At 42.5% G+C, this 16079-nt stretch overlaps 1 long non-coding RNA gene across 1 annotated transcript; it reads right to left on the bottom strand.

Moving 5' to 3' along the window:
* Positions 1-288: 288 nt before the first annotated feature.
* On the bottom strand, positions 289-3591 carry LOC139831857 (uncharacterized). The gene is made up of 4 exons (XR_011746154.1): positions 3513-3591; positions 2554-2627; positions 2289-2401; positions 289-688 (listed from the first exon to the last, which is right to left on the bottom strand). It is a non-coding gene; the product is annotated as an uncharacterized lncRNA (long non-coding RNA).
* Positions 3592-16079: the final 12488 nt, after the last annotated feature.

Raw genomic sequence — 16079 nt, forward strand, 5'->3', positions numbered from 1 at the left:
TGTGCATCGGTTATCTCTATACCCGAGTTTACTTTTCTTGTGATAGCCATCGTGCTTGAATTACATATATCTTGCTATCACTTGTGCTTTATATATCTTGTGCCTATCTTGCTTACCTAAGTTGTTATTGTTGAACTTAGTTGAGCCTAGCATACTTAGGTTTTGTGATTGTAAAATAAATGTTAGTATGATTCTGCATTCTTACAAGCCAAATCCTTAATAGTTTTTAAAATGCCTATTCACTCCCTTCCTCTAGGCGACATCTCGTTCTTTCACCCGCCTCCACTATTTTCTGGAAAATCTTGCCAAAGCTTTGCTCTTTTCTTTAAAACCCTTCTTGGGCCCTACCCTGACATGACTGTGGGGACCCCGGACTAGCTGTCCGAAATTCCCTGTTATGTATACCGTTCACGATCCCATGATCAGTGCGCCGTGAACACATAACCGAACTGATATCAAATTACACCATCCATTACAAAGCGGAATAAGAAAATTACAACATGGTCACATGACCAATACTTACATAATAGCCTCGAAGGGCCTAACTAAACATCAGAGTAGCATCATCACTTCAGCAGCGCAGTACCCAAGTCATCTGCCATAACCCTACAGGCAACTGACTGGGAAGACGTTCCTAGCTCGCATAGACGTCGTCAACTCCTTCTTCATCTGTCGAACTCCTTCAAGTCTGGCCAAGTAAATAGCCAGGGACAAAGCCGTGAGTACATTTGAATTGTACTCGCAAACCACCAAGAGGGTGATAACAATTCTAACTAAAGAAGACAAGAGAGGAAGAGTAGTTTCTCTTGTGGATATAGCATGTGGAAGAGAAGAGATGTTTTTGGTGGAGATAGCATCCCAACTTCTCAATCGAAGGGGACACTCCAAGAATTTATCTAAGACATCTCTATATCTCTATTGAAGAAGAGTTCCTCTACATGAAAACACTAGGAAGGGTCACCCAATTTTTGTTTCATTTTCCTCAACCATCTCCACATGGTCGGCGCAACATCTTTCCCGTACCCTTCCGGTACTTCCAACACACGCATTTCCTTTGGAAATCATTTTCAAAACCAAAACTCGACACAGCTCGGTAACGGCCATCCCAACCGTCCATGACCGCGGACGCGGCTATTCGAATAGTTTTGACTCTGCAGAGTTTGCACACTTTCACCACAACTATCCGGATACCTATCGTGTGGGCATCATCCCCGCATAACGACATATGCCACGACGGATACCCGGACATAACCTTTCGCCCATTCGACTTAACACGAGGTCCTACCCTATGGAGTATGTACCTCCCCGGCACCGTGGCAGCTCACCTCCTCTTGAGCGTGGCTCCACCGCCAAGCCAGGAGACCCATAGTGTCTTCCGGACGGGTCAGCCCGAAGGCCTCCGTTATACTATTGTCCCAACCATGACAACCCGGACTCGGGGGTAACCGTACCCTTGTATAGTTGTGCGGTGCCTCATGCTAAGAAGAACAAACGTCAAGTTAAGCCCCATGCCCACGTTGGAGTAGCTATGGTTGCGCTGTGTAATTGTTCCGGGCGAATACAAAGAACCATGTGTCGTTTTTCTCAAAACTCAACTCACACACACACATTCCTTTTCTCAACCATCTTTGACAAGATCCTTTTTGCCTTTATAAACCATACACTTGGGTAAGGTTAACTCACCCAAGGTTTTCATAAACATTTACAACAAGGTAAACCTTGAGGGGTTCCCAACCTATAGTTTCATGAGTTGAACTAGTATTGCACTACGGCCGAGATGAGAGTCATCCCGCCATAGATGAGGTATAAAGGGGTAGTGGAGTGGATCATACTTGCTTAAGTTAAGCATGTATTATGACAACACAAGGAGGAATATACTCTCAGATTTGTGGTGCTAACTACACAACTTAGATAGTGGAGTGTCACTATCCAACATATTCTCCAAGATGGTACATGGCATACTCCTCTCAAGTTGAGAATACACCAAGATCATGACAATGATACCTCTATACTACAAATGGGGTGGGTGTGGTGTAAGTTACTATCTTGAGATGGAACATGCTCAAGTTGAGCATACAAGATAACCAAGTGGGATAGCACGGCCATGCTACCATGCATCCCATAACACAAAGACAAATAGTGGAGCATCACCACTAGGGAGTACCCCACTTGCAAACACACATAGATGACATAAATAGAGATAATAACACACATAGAATGAAGGTGCTTTGAACATCAACAAATGACATCCAACTAGACACCGGATCAGAGATCAAAAGATGGCTTGCCTTGGCTTATTTGTCCATGTACTTCTTCAACTCTATCAATATAAGAATCCCAACAATATAAATAAAATCCTTGTCCAATTCCACTTCTTCATCTTCTCCGGAATCGTTCGCATCTATCGCCGGAAAATATAAAGGAACACAATCAATCATATTGCACCAACAAAACAAACATACAACAACCATAATTTAACCATTCCATAAAGAGCTACCATACAAAGGACTTATAGATACCACAAACAACTTAAAGAGAACCCATTTTATTTACCTAGTAAAGGTATGAGAGTATCACAACTTAGCAATTGCCTCTCTCGGTATCACCATGGCACAAGCTAAGTACCCCTGGTAGATAACATCATAAAGAGGACAAGAACATTAGTTTGACATCAAATACTTTCACAAAACATTTTCAAACACTTTTGGAAAAGTAGAAAACAGTTTTCCTAATTAAATTTGCTCACTTAATCACTATACAAAAATAGGAAGCAAACCATATACCACATCATTTGAAAACTTAAACAAAACAAAAGAGATAATGTTAGGTTGCAGAGGTTTTGTTTTGCAAGCATAAAACAAAGGTTGCCCATCTCTACTAAAAAGAGATGGTCAAGGGTTTTAAATAAACCGAAAAAGTTTTGCTTCAACAATGCATGTCACACATATACAGTACTAACAACAACAAATATGTATGAACAGAGGCTAATAATATTTTTCCTAGATGGCCAGTACTAATACAACACTAACCCAATTGGAATCACCCAAAAAGGTTAATCCTACCATTTTAGGAATTTCTTTGAATCTGACTGTACAGAAAACAAGATCTGTAAGCCATAAATCGTAGAAAAATCCTAAAAATATGGGACCACCGGCATTTGAAAGATATTAAAACAGAGAAGCATACACAATTGGATTTGGGTTCAAATTGTTTCTGAAACTCTCATAAATGGATTGACAAGTTTACTGCATGTCTGTACCATTTGCTTTCTCACTGGAGTTACAGAACAGATAAAGGTTTGGAACTTGTTTGAAAAGATTAAGAAAACATTCAGTAGTCCTACAGAATTGGAATCACTCAATTAAGTTCAAAAATGGATTTTTGGTGATTTAAAAGCTAACAGTCATGTCTGCAGAATACACAGAACAAGTTTAATTCACCACAAATCGTACACAACTCATAAAAATATGAGGTCAGCTGCATCTGGAAGACATTGAAAAGGTGGTTCTTACCCAACTGGTTTCATTCAAAAATTCGTTTCCAAGCTCCTGGTTTCATTCGACAAAGTCAGATCTGACCAGATCTTGATCTGCGAACCATTTCAGTTTCAGGAGGTCAATCAAAGTGAAACCAATGCCAAAATGAAGGTACAGGAGAGGGCTTTCGCTCACAGTTGAGTTTGCTCAAAAAGGATTTGTAAAACGGAAGAAATCTAACAAACAGTGATTCTGCATGTTTGCAGAACTTTATTTACCATGCAAAATCCGTAACGAATTTGAGGATGAGACCAACGCCAAGTTGTAGATCTTTTCAATACCTATCTGTGGAACTTTGAATCACTGGATTTGGATCTGCACACGAGATTTGGCGGATTTTACAAGTTTGTACCAGAATCTGAAACAGCAAGATACAAAAATTACTGCAAGGTTTTGGACGAACTTTGCTCAAGAACTTCAGATCTGAGAATAGCTCAACCTTCTCCATGCTTGGACCAACATGCACCTGCATCAAGATCCAATCTTAGCAATGGAGGAAGAAGAAGAGGAGAGGAAATCAGCTAGGGTTGGGGGAAAAGAGAGAGAGATGCTCTCATGGTGAGGATGAGCTTGAGGGAGGAGGATAGCTTCATCTTGGGGGATTTCCATGGCCATGGCCAGCCATGGAAGCTAGGGGAGCTGCATTTTCGTGGGGGAGAGTAGGAGAAGAGTGTGAGGGAGTAGATAAGGTGGAGGAGTGAGTGGAGAGAAGAAAATGAGAGCAAGAGGAGTGGAGGTGGCCGGCCAAGGGCCATTTATAGAGGGAGAGGGGGTTGGCTGCCTCCTTTTTGATTGGCTAGGATGGGTGGCTGCCCATTTAATTGTTGGGGTAGTTGAGAGGAAAGTCTTGCAAGAGAAGAAAGTGAGGAGGAAAGTGGTTGTCCGAAATTTCCATGCCAACATAATTGGCCGGCTCCATTCTTGCCAAATACAAGTGAACAATGTGAGGGAGAGGCACAACATCCATGTGAATAGATATGTGCATGATATTGAGGAGAAAATGTCAAAGAGTGACTTTGATGATGATAAAAATAGGAGTAGATACATATAGATAAAAAGGAGTATGAAGGTGACATGTGCCATGAGAATAATCTCCACCACTTTGGTTGAGACCAACTTATGATGAAGATATTTCCCAAGGTATATTTGATGATTAGTAGCTTTTATAAGAATTCAATTTTGGAAGGATTGGGATGGACCACATGCAACAATGCATGTGCATGTCAAGGTAAATGGGATGGTGATGGTGGTTTAGACAATTATAGAGCAAGACTAAGAGACATGGTGAGTGAAGTAACCATGTACTCACAAGGATGAATATGGTGGCAGAAATCACCAATTCATGAGGTCAGGGTGATGATGGAAAAGAATAGAGGATTGAGATGGGTATGATGAGATATAACTTGTTCTTCAAATAAGAGGTAAATTGGAGTGATTTGAAAATATAAAATGATCATCCATTTGATCAAAAATTGGAGGATGGAGGGGATACAATGTGGTGGATCAGAGATGTGCATAAGATGTGCAAGAGTTGCCATTTGAAAAAGAGTTTAATTGAAAGGTATGGGACACACCTCAATTGTCTAGAGACAATTGGGAAAGAACCCAAGTGGAAATGGAATTTGAAAAGGTTGAGAGAAAACTAGTTGGAACATAGGAGTTCAAAATATTCTACTTGCTTTCTCAAGTTAGGTAGAGTTTTTCTCAAATGTAAAATAATCAAGAGGGAAACAAGAAATGGTATAGGTACCATAAACAAGCTTTTTGTTAAAACAAAGCAAAATAGAAATAATGTTTTATAAATCAATACTTGGTAGAAATGGGATGAAAAACAAAACCCATTTCAGTTCCTTGTTTTCTTTGAAGAGAAATCTTGGAAAGTTTTAATAAAACTAGAAGTAGTTTTGTGATTAAAACTAGAGAAGGAAAACTGTAGGATTTTTGAGGAGGGAAACTAATTTAGGGAGGAGTGTTCTCAAGGGTAGATGGTGGCTACAAAATGTATCCATCATTCCCACTCTTGGTTTTGTGAAGATTAAACTTGAATAAAAACAAGAGGTAAAAGTGAAGGAAGTGATCTAGAGTTGAATCATTGGATAGGGTATAAGATCAAGTTGAATATATGTGATGCAAGGGTAGAATGAGACATGCAGGATGTGGAAATTGTAGAGGGAGATGCACAGATGAGATCCATGCATTGAGATCACCAAGTTGTGAATTAAGGATGATTGAGCTATCTTGTACCACAAAGAGAAAAATCAAGATGGCACACCCATGTTGTCATCAGGAGAGAGGTTTGATGTAGTAAGAAGGAAAACAATTCTTCCTAAGCCACACATGTGTTTTATTTGGTGAGTTGCTTGTTTAACCACTAGGGGTGTCGTTCTATGAGGTAGCTCAAGACAAAATTCAACAAGCAAATCAAGACAATTCATCTACCAACAGATCAAGGCAATTCATCATAGCAAACAGATCAAGGCAATTCACCTTAATTAGTCTATGGAAAAAGTTTTTGTTCCCCCTGATTTTTGAAATAAGGACAACTAATCAAGGTTGAAAAAGTTGGGGTGTTACAGGTCTTCCACCCTTAAAATAATCTCGTCCCGAGATTACTAAGCGTAGGACTAGAGGGTGAAGGAGATATGCCCTAGAGGCAATAATAAAGTGGTTATTATTTATATCTTTATGTTTATGATAAATGTTTATATATCATGCTAGAATTGTATTAACCGAAACATTAGTACATGTGTGATATGTAGACAAACAAGAAGTCCCTAGTATGCCTCTTAAACTAGCTTGTTGATTAATGGATGATTAGTTTCATAATCATGAACATTGGATGTTATTAATAACAAGGTTATGTCATTGTGTGAATGATATAATGGACGCACCCAATTAAGCGTAGCATAAGATCTCGTCATTAAGTTATTTGCTATAAGCTTTCGATACATAGTTACCTAGTCCTTATGACCATGAGATCATGTAAATCACTTATACCGGAAAGGTACTTTGATTACACCAAACACCACTGCGTAAATGGGTGGCTATAAAGGTGGGATTAAGTATCCGGAAAGTATGAGTTGAGGCATATGGATCAACAGTGGGATTTGTCCATCCCGATGACGGATAGATATACTCTGGGCCCTCTCGGTGGAATGTCGTCTAATGTCTTGCAAGCATATGAATGAGTTCATAAGAGACCACATACCACGGTACGAGTAAAGAGTACTTGTCAGGAGACGAGGTTGAACAAGGTATAGAGTGATACCGAAGATCAAACCTCGGACAAGTAAAATATCGCGAGACAAAGGGAATTGGTAATATATGTGTATGGTTCATTCGATCACTAAAGTCATCGTTGAATATGTGGGAGCCATTATGGATCTCCAGATCCCGCTATTGGTTATTGGTCGGAGTGAGTACTCAACCATGTCCGCATAGTTCTCGAACCGTAGGGTGACACACTTAAAGTTGGATGTTGAAATGGTAGCACTTGAATTATGGAATGGAGTTCGAATATTTGTTCGGAGTCCCGGATGAGATCCCGGATATCACGAGGAGTTCCGGAATGGTCCGGAGAATAAGATTCATATATAGGATGTCATTTTATGTGAAATAAAATGTCGCGGAAGGTTCTATGGAAGGTTCTAGAAGGTTCTAGAAAAGTCCGGAAGAAACCACCAAGGAAGGTGGAGTCCACAAGGGACTCCACCTCCATGGCCGGCCAGCCCTAGTGGGGGTGGAGTCCCAAGTGGACTCCACCATAGGGGGCCGGCCACCCCCCACATGGGAGGTGGGAATCCCACCTTTGGGTGGGAGTCCTAGTTGGGCTAGGTTTGCCCCCTCCTATGGAAGGTTTTGGTTTCGGGTCTTATTCGAAGACTTGGACACCAACACTTGGGATCCACCTATATAATGAGGGGCCAAGGGAGGGGGCCGGCCACCCCAAGACCATAGCTTGGCCGCCCCCCCTTGAGTGGCCGGCCACCCCCTCCCAAACCCTAGCTTTGCTCCTCCACTTCATATTTCCCGCGTAGCTTAACGAAGCTCCGCCGGACTTCTACACCGCCACCGACACCACGCCGTCGTGCTGTCGGATTCAAGAGGAGCTACTACTTCCGCTGCCCGCTGGAACGGGGAGGTGGACGTCGTCTTCATCAACAACCGAACGTGTGACCGAGTACGGAGGTGCTGCCCGTTCGTGGCGCCGGAACCGATCGTGATCAAGATCTTCTACGCGCTTTTGCAAGCGGCAAGTGATCGTCTACCGCAGCAACAAGAGCCTCATCTTGTAGGCTTTGGAATCTCTTCAAGGGTGAGACTCGATACCCCCTCGTTGCTACCGTCTTCTAGATTGCATCTTGGCTTGGATTGCGTGTTCGCGGTAGGAAAATTTTTGTTTTCTATGCAACGTTATCCTACAAGTGGTATCGAGCCGTGTCTATGCATAGATGGTTGCACGAGTAGAACACAATGGTTTGTGGGCGTTGATGCTCTTGTTATCTTTAGTTTGAGTACTTTGCATCTTTATGGCATAGTGGGATGAAGCGGCTCGGACTAACTTTACATGACCGCGTTCATGAGACTTGTTCCTCGTTCGACATGCAACTTGTATTGCATAAGAGGCTTTGCGGGTGTCTGTCTCTCCTACTATAGTAAAGATTCAATTTACTCTTCTATTGAAAACATTAGTATCAACGTTGTGGTTCATGTTCGTAGGTAGATTAGATCTCTCTCGAAAACCCTAAACCACGTAAAATATGCAAACCAAATTAGAGACGTCTAACTTGTTTTTGCAGGGTTTGGTGATGTGATATGGCCATGATATGATGATGAATATGTATGAGATGATCATTATTGTATTGTGGCAACCGGCAGGAGCCTTATGGTTGTCTTTAAATTTCATGTTGAGTAGTATTTCAAAGTAGTTGTAATAGTTGCTACATGGAGGACAAACAAGAAGACGGTGCCATTGACCTTGGTGCTACGCCGACGATGATGGAGATCATGCCCGAAGATGATGGAGATCATATCCGTGCTTTGGAGATGAAGATCAAAGGCACAAGAACAAAAGGGCCATATCATATCACATATGAGCGCATGTGATGTTAATCCTTTTTATGCATCTTATTTTGCTTAGATCGCGACGGTAGCATTATAAGATGATCCCTCACTAAAATCTCAAGATAATAAAGTGTTCATCCTTAGTAGCACCGTTATTAAGTCTTATCGTTTCGAAGCATCTCGTGATGATCGGGTGTGATAGATTCGATAAGTACATACAACGGGTGCAAGACAGTTTTGCACATGCGGATACTAAGGTGGCCTTGACGAGCCTAGCATGTACAGACATGGTCTCGGAACACGTGATACCGAAAGGTAGAGCATGAATCATATGGTTGATATGATGAACACTATGAGTGTTCGCCATTGAAATCACACCTTTTCTCGTGATGATCGGGTTTAGGTGCGGTGGATTTGGTTCGTGTGATCACTAAGACAATGCGAGGGATATTGTTTTGAGTGGGAGTTCACTTAGGTTTTTAATTATGTTGAATTAAAATTTGAACTCAATTTGTCATAAACTTAGTCTAAACTATTGCAAATATATGTTGTAGAGATGGCGTCCCCAATCAATTTTAATCAGTTCCTAGAGAAAGAGAAACTTAAGAGCAACGGTAGCAACTTCACCGACTGGTTCCGTCATGTGAGGATCTTCCTCTCTGGCGGAAATCTGCAATTTGTGCTTGATGCACCGCTAGGTGACCCTCCTGCAGAAGATGAATCCGATGAAGTAAAAGCTGTTTACGCAACTCGGAAAACTTGGTACTCTCAAGTTCGGTGTGCCATCCCGTGCAGTCCGGAATCCGATCTTCAAAAACGTTTTGAGCACCATGATCCTCATGAGTTGATGAATGAGCTGAAAGCTATATTCGAGACTCATGCGGCCATGGAATGCTATGAAGCATCGAAACATTTCTTCAGCTGTATGATGGAAGAAGGCAGCTCCGTTAGTGAGCACATGCTCGCCATGACCGGGCATGCGAAGAAACTCAGTGACTTGGGAATAGTGATTCCTAACAGACTGGGGATTAATCGTGTCCTTCAATCACTGCCACCAAGTTACAAGAACTTTGTGATGAACTACAATATGCAGAACATGAACAAGGAGTTACCTGAACTCTTTGGCATGCTAAAAGCTGCTGAGATTGAGATCAAGAAAGAGCACCAAGTGTTGATGGTCAACAAGACCACCGGTTTCAAGAAACAGGGCAAGTCTAAAGGAAAATTCAAGAAGGGTGGCAAGAAAGCTGCCACGCCTCCTATGAAACCTAAGAACGGCCCTAAGCCTGATGCTGAGTGCTATTACTGCAAGGAGAAGGGACACTGGAAGCGTAATTGCTCCAAGTATCTGGCTGATCTAAAGAGCGGCCTTGTCAAGAAGAAGAAAGAAGGTATATCTGATATACATGTTATAGATGTTTATCTCACTAGTTCTCGTTCTAGTACCTGGGTATTTGATACTGGTTCGGTTGCTCATATTTGTAACTCGAAACAGGAACTAAAGAATAAACGACAAGCCGCTGAAAGATGAAGTGACGATGCGCGTTGAAACGGATCCAAGGTCAATGTGATCGCAGTCGGGACACTTCCTCTACATCTACCTTCGGGATTAGTTTTAAGCCTAAATAATTGTTATTATGTACTGCGTTGAGCATGAACATTATATCTGGATCTTGTTTAATGCAAGACGGTTATTCATTCAAGTCTGAGAATAATGGTTGTTCTATTTTTATGAATAATATCTTTTATGGTCGAGCACCACAAAAGAATGGCTTATTTCTGTTAGATCTCGATAGTAGTGATACACATATACATAACATTGATGCTAAGCGAATTAAACTAAATGATAATTCTACTTATATGTGGCACTGTCGTCTTGGTCATATTGGAGTGAAACGCATGAAGAAACTCCATACTGATGGATTACTTGAATCACTTGATTTTGAGTCACTTGATAGATGCGAAGCATGTCTAATGGGAAAAATGACAAAGACTCCATTCTCTGGTATGATGGAGCGAGCTACTGACTTATTGGAAATCATACATACCGATGTATGTGGACCAATGAGCGTAGCATCGCGCGGTGGTTATCGTTATGTTCTAACCTTCACAGATGATCTGAGTAGATATGGGTATATCTATTTCATGAAACATAAATCCGAAACTTTCGAGAAGTTTAAGGAATTTCAAAGTGAAGTAGAAAATCAACGTAACAAGAAGATCAAATTTCTACGATCTGATCGTGGAGGTGAATATCTGAGTTATGAGTTTGGCATGCATTTAAAGAAATGCGGAATACTTTCACAATTGACACCGCCGGGAACACCTCAACGAAACGGTGTGTCCGAACGTCGTAATCGAACTCTCTTAGATATGGTTCGTAGTATGATGTCTCTTACTGATTTGCCGTTATCATTTTGGAGTTATGCATTAGAGACAGCCGCATTCACTTTAAATAGAGCACCATCAAAATCCGTAGAAACGACACCGTATGAATTATGGTTTAATAAGAAACCTAAGCTGTCGTTCCTTAAAGTTTGGGGTTGCGAAGCCTATGTAAAGAAGTTACAACCGGACAAGCTAGAACCCAAAGCGGAGAAATGCGTCTTCATAGGATACCCTAAGGAAACTATAGGGTACACTTTCTATCACAAATCCGAAGGCAAAATCTTTGTTGCTAAGAATGGAACCTTTCTTGAGAAAGAATTTCTCACTAAAGAAGTGACTGGAAGAAAAGTAGAACTCGATGAGATTGATGAATCTATACTCGTTGATCAGAGTAGCGCGATGACGGAAGTTGTACTGTACCGCCTACACCGGCAACAGAGGAAGCTAATGATAATGATCATGAAACTTCGAACGAGGAAACCATCGAACCTCGCAGATCGACAAGGGAACGTGCCACTCCTGATTGGTATGATCCTTGTCTAAATGTCATGATTGTAGATAACAATGATGAGGACCTGCGACGTATGAAGAAGCGATGATGAGCCCAGATTCCAACAAATGGCAAGAAGCCATGAAATCCGAAATGGGATCCATGTATGATAACAAAGTATGGACTTTGGTAGACTTACCTGATAGCCGAAAGGCTGTCGAGAATAAATGGATCTTCAAGAGAAAAACAGATGCTGATGGTAATATTACTGTCTATAAAGCTCGACTTGTCGCAAAGGGTTTCCGACAAATTCAAGGAGTTGACTACGATGAGACTTTTTCACCTGTAGCGAAGCTAAAATCTGTGAGGATTTTGTTAGCAATAGCTGCATTTTTCGATTATGAGATTTGGCAGATGGATGTCAAAACGGCGTTCCTTAATGGAGATATTGAGGAAGAGTTGTATATGGTACAACCCAAACGTTTTGTCGATCCTAAAAATGCTGACAAAGTATGCAAACTTCAGCGTTCAATCTATGGACTGAAGCAAGCATCAAGAAGTTGGAACCGACGCTTTGATAAGGTGATCAAAGACTTCGGGTTTATACGGTGTCATGGAGAGGCCTGTATTTACAAGAAAGTGAGTGGGAGCTCTGTAGCATTCCTGATATTATATGTAGATGACATATTATTGATCGGGAATGATATAGAACTATTAAGCGATGTTAAGGGTTATTTGAATAATAGTTTTTCAATGAAAGACCTTGGTGAAGCATCGTATATATTAGGCATCAAGATTTATAGAGATAGATCAAGACGCCTAATAGGGCTATCACAGAGTACATATCTCGGACAAGATTCTAAAGAAGTTTAGAATGGACGAAAGTAAGAAAGGGTTCTTACCTATGTTACCGAGGCAAGGTATTGAGTAAAACTCAAGGACCGGCTACGGCAGAAGAAAGAGAAAGGATGTGTAACATCCCCTATGCCTCGGCACGAGGATCTATCATGTATGCCATGCTATGTACTAGACCGGATATAGCACATCTGTTAGTTTGACTAGCAGATATCAAAGTGATCCAGGAATGGAACATCGGACAGCGGTCAAGAATATCTGAAGTACTTGAAAAGAACTAAGGATATGTTTCTTTGTTATGGAGGTGACCAAGAGCTCGTTGTAAACGGTTACACCGATGCAAGTTGGAACACCGATCCCGATGACTCTAAGTCACAATCTGGGTACGTGTTTATATTGAATGGTGCTGCGATAAGCTGGGCAAGCTCGAAGCGGTGCACGGTGGCGAAGTCTTCAACAGAATCGAGTACATAAGCGGCTTCAGAGGCTTCATCGGAAGCGGTATGGATGAAGAGGTTCATTGTAGAGCTCGGTGTGGTTCCTAGTGCATTGGACCCATTAATCATTTACCGTGATAACATGGGTGCCATCGCCAATGCACAAGAGCCAAGGTCACACAAGAGGCTGAAGCATATCAAGCTGCGTTACCACTCGATTCGCGAGTACATCGAAGATGGAGAAGTAAAGATTTGCAAAGTACACACCGATCTGAATGTAGCAGATCCGTTGACTAAAGCTCTCCCTAGGGCAAAGCATGACCAACACCGAGAATGCCATGGGTGTTAGGTATATTACAATGTAATCTAGATTATTGACTCTAGTGCAAGTGGGAGATCGAAGGAGATATGCCCTAGAGGCAATAATAAAGTGGTTATTATTTATATCTTTATGTTTATGATAAATGTTTATATATCATGCTAGAATTGTATTAACCGAAACATTAGTACATGTGTGATATGTAGACAAACAAGAAGTCCCTAGTATGCCTCTTAAACTAGCTTGTTGATTAATGGATGATTAGTTTCATAATCATGAACATTGGATGTTATTAATAACAAGGTTATGTCATTGTGTGAATGATATAATGGACGCACCCAATTAAGCGTAGCATAAGATCTCGTCATTAAGTTATTTGCTATAAGCTTTCGATACATAGTTACCTAGTCCTTATGACCATGAGATCATGTAAATCACTTATACCGGAAAGGTACTTTGATTACACCAAACACCACCGCGTAAATGGGTGGCTATAAAGGTGGGATTAAGTATCCGGAAAAGTATGAGTTGAGGCATATGGATCAACGGTGGGATTTGTCCATCCCGATGACGGATAGATATACTCTGGGCCCTCTCGGTGGAATGTCGTCTAATGTCTTGCAAGCATATGAATGAGTTCATAAGAGACCACATACCACGGTACGAGTAAAGAGTACTTGTCGAGACGAGGTTGAACAAGGTATAGAGTGATACCGAAGATCAAACCTCGGACAAGTAAAATATCGCGAGACAAAGGGAATTGGTAATATATGTGTATGGTTCATTCGATCACTAAAGTCATCGTTGAATATGTGGGAGCCATTATGGATCTCCAGATCCCGCTATTGGTTATTGGTCGGAGTGAGTACTCAACCATGTCCGCATAGTTCTCGAACCGTAGGGTGACACACTTAAAGTTGGATGTTGAAATGGTAGCACTTGAATTATGGAATGGAGTTCGAATATTTGTTCGGAGTCCCGGATGAGATCCCGGATATCACGAGGAGTTCCGGAATGGTCCGGAGAATAAGATTCATATATAGGATGTCATTTTATGTGAAATAAAATGTCGCGGAAGGTTCTATGGAAGGTTCTAGAAGGTTCTAGAAAAGTCCGGAAGAAACCACCAAGGAAGGTGGAGTCCACAAGGGACTCCACCTCCATGGCCGGCCAGCCCTAGTGGGGGTGGAGTCCCAAGTGGACTCCACCATAGGGGGCCGGCCACCCCCCACATGGGAGGTGGGAATCCCACCTTTGGGTGGGAGTCCTAGTTGGGCTAGGTTTGCCCCCTCCTATGGAAGGTTTTGGTTTCGGGTCTTATTCGAAGACTTGGACACCAACACTTGGGATCCACCTATATAATGAGGGGCCAAGGGAGGGGGCCGGCCACCCCAAGACCATAGCTTGGCCGCCCCCCCTTGAGTGGCCGGCCACCCCCTCCCAAACCCTAGCTTTGCTCCTCCACTTCATATTTCCCGCGTAGCTTAACGAAGCTCCGCCGGACTTCTACACCGCCACCGACACCACGCCGTCGTGCTGTCGGATTCAAGAGGAGCTACTACTTCCGCTGCCCGCTGGAACGGGGAGGTGGACGTCGTCTTCATCAATAACCGAACGTGTGACCGAGTACGGAGGTGCTGCCCGTTCGTGGCGCCGGAACCGATCGTGATCAAGATCTTCTACGCGCTTTTGCAAGCGGCAAGTGATCGTCTACCGCAGCAACAAGAGCCTCATCTTGTAGGCTTTGGAATCTCTTCAAGGGTGAGACTCGATACCCCCTCGTTGCTACCGTCTTCTAGATTGCATCTTGGCTTGGATTGCGTGTTCGCGGTAGGAAAATTTTTGTTTTCTATGCAACGTTATCCTACAGAGGGGTTGTAAAGTTTAACTAAAGTTAGACTCCATTCTTCTGTAGATGTGCCATTGTTGAGAAGGTCGTTGCTTTATCTTCTAGGAGACATGATGGATTCCTGCCGATGGCGAGCTTCATGAAAAGGTTGACTACGCCATGTAGGTGTTGGATCTCTAGCTTCTTCATGATCCTAGCGGAGGTTCAAGACTGTGGGAGGGTTAGTGCACCCAGTGGTGCTTGAGCAGGGTTGAAAACTTTTTAGAGTTAGCCTAAATTTAGTGGAAGACGAAGTCTTCCACCCTTAAAATTGTTCATCGGGGAGGAGCGTTAAAAACTGTAAGCTTCGGCCACGGGTCTTGTCGGGCGCTCCTTGGAGAAGTCGTTGATGTCTTGTCTTGAGTCAACATCTTCAGTGGGCGTTGAGTAGTCCACAGTTTCGAGAGGGGTTAGTGCATCCTACGTTTCCAATGGTGTGCTAGAAAGGTTTAAAATGTTAGGGTTAGCTCCAACTTTTAGTGGAAGACGAAGTCTTCCACCCTTAAGATTTTTCATCGGGCTTTCGGAAAAACTTAGAGCTTCTGCCTTGCAGTTCTGTCTGGGGCTTCGGAAGAAGTCATCGGTCTTCCTTGTTCAGCTGAAGAATCTTCGGGGGCGACGTGCAGACCACCACTTCAAGAGGCACTCACGGTGTTAACTGAACCATATGGGACGCGCGGCGAGTTAGAAAGTTGAAGAAACGCCTGGTTGGTACCCATATGAAGCAGCAACAGGGGTCGTCGAAGACAATCTTCAGCTTGAGGGTCAGTGCTGATTTCAGTAACAACTAAGAAGTTAGCGGGTAAACTACGCCTAAAGTCTTGAGTCTTGGAGTATCTTCAGAAGCTTCATTTGATGAGGACCAGATGAACCATGTGGTGTAGCTCGGCTTTGACGCTATTGTTCTCTCAACTTGCTAGATGGTGTGTTCGAGGGTAGTTTCAAAAAGATATTCTCGCGGTTAGCGCGAGTATACTCCAAGGTTAGACCAAGTTAGCATGTCTTCTCGTAGAGGTGCAGTCACTCTTGAAGGTAGGGCTTCTTCTTTCTTGACGTAGTGGGGATGCTCCAGCTGATCTTGAAGGAAGTCAGCGTAGATAGG

This window comes from Lolium perenne, chromosome 5 (assembly GCF_019359855.2).
Source record: "Lolium perenne isolate Kyuss_39 chromosome 5, Kyuss_2.0, whole genome shotgun sequence".
Classification (NCBI taxonomy): domain Eukaryota; kingdom Viridiplantae; phylum Streptophyta; class Magnoliopsida; order Poales; family Poaceae; genus Lolium; species Lolium perenne.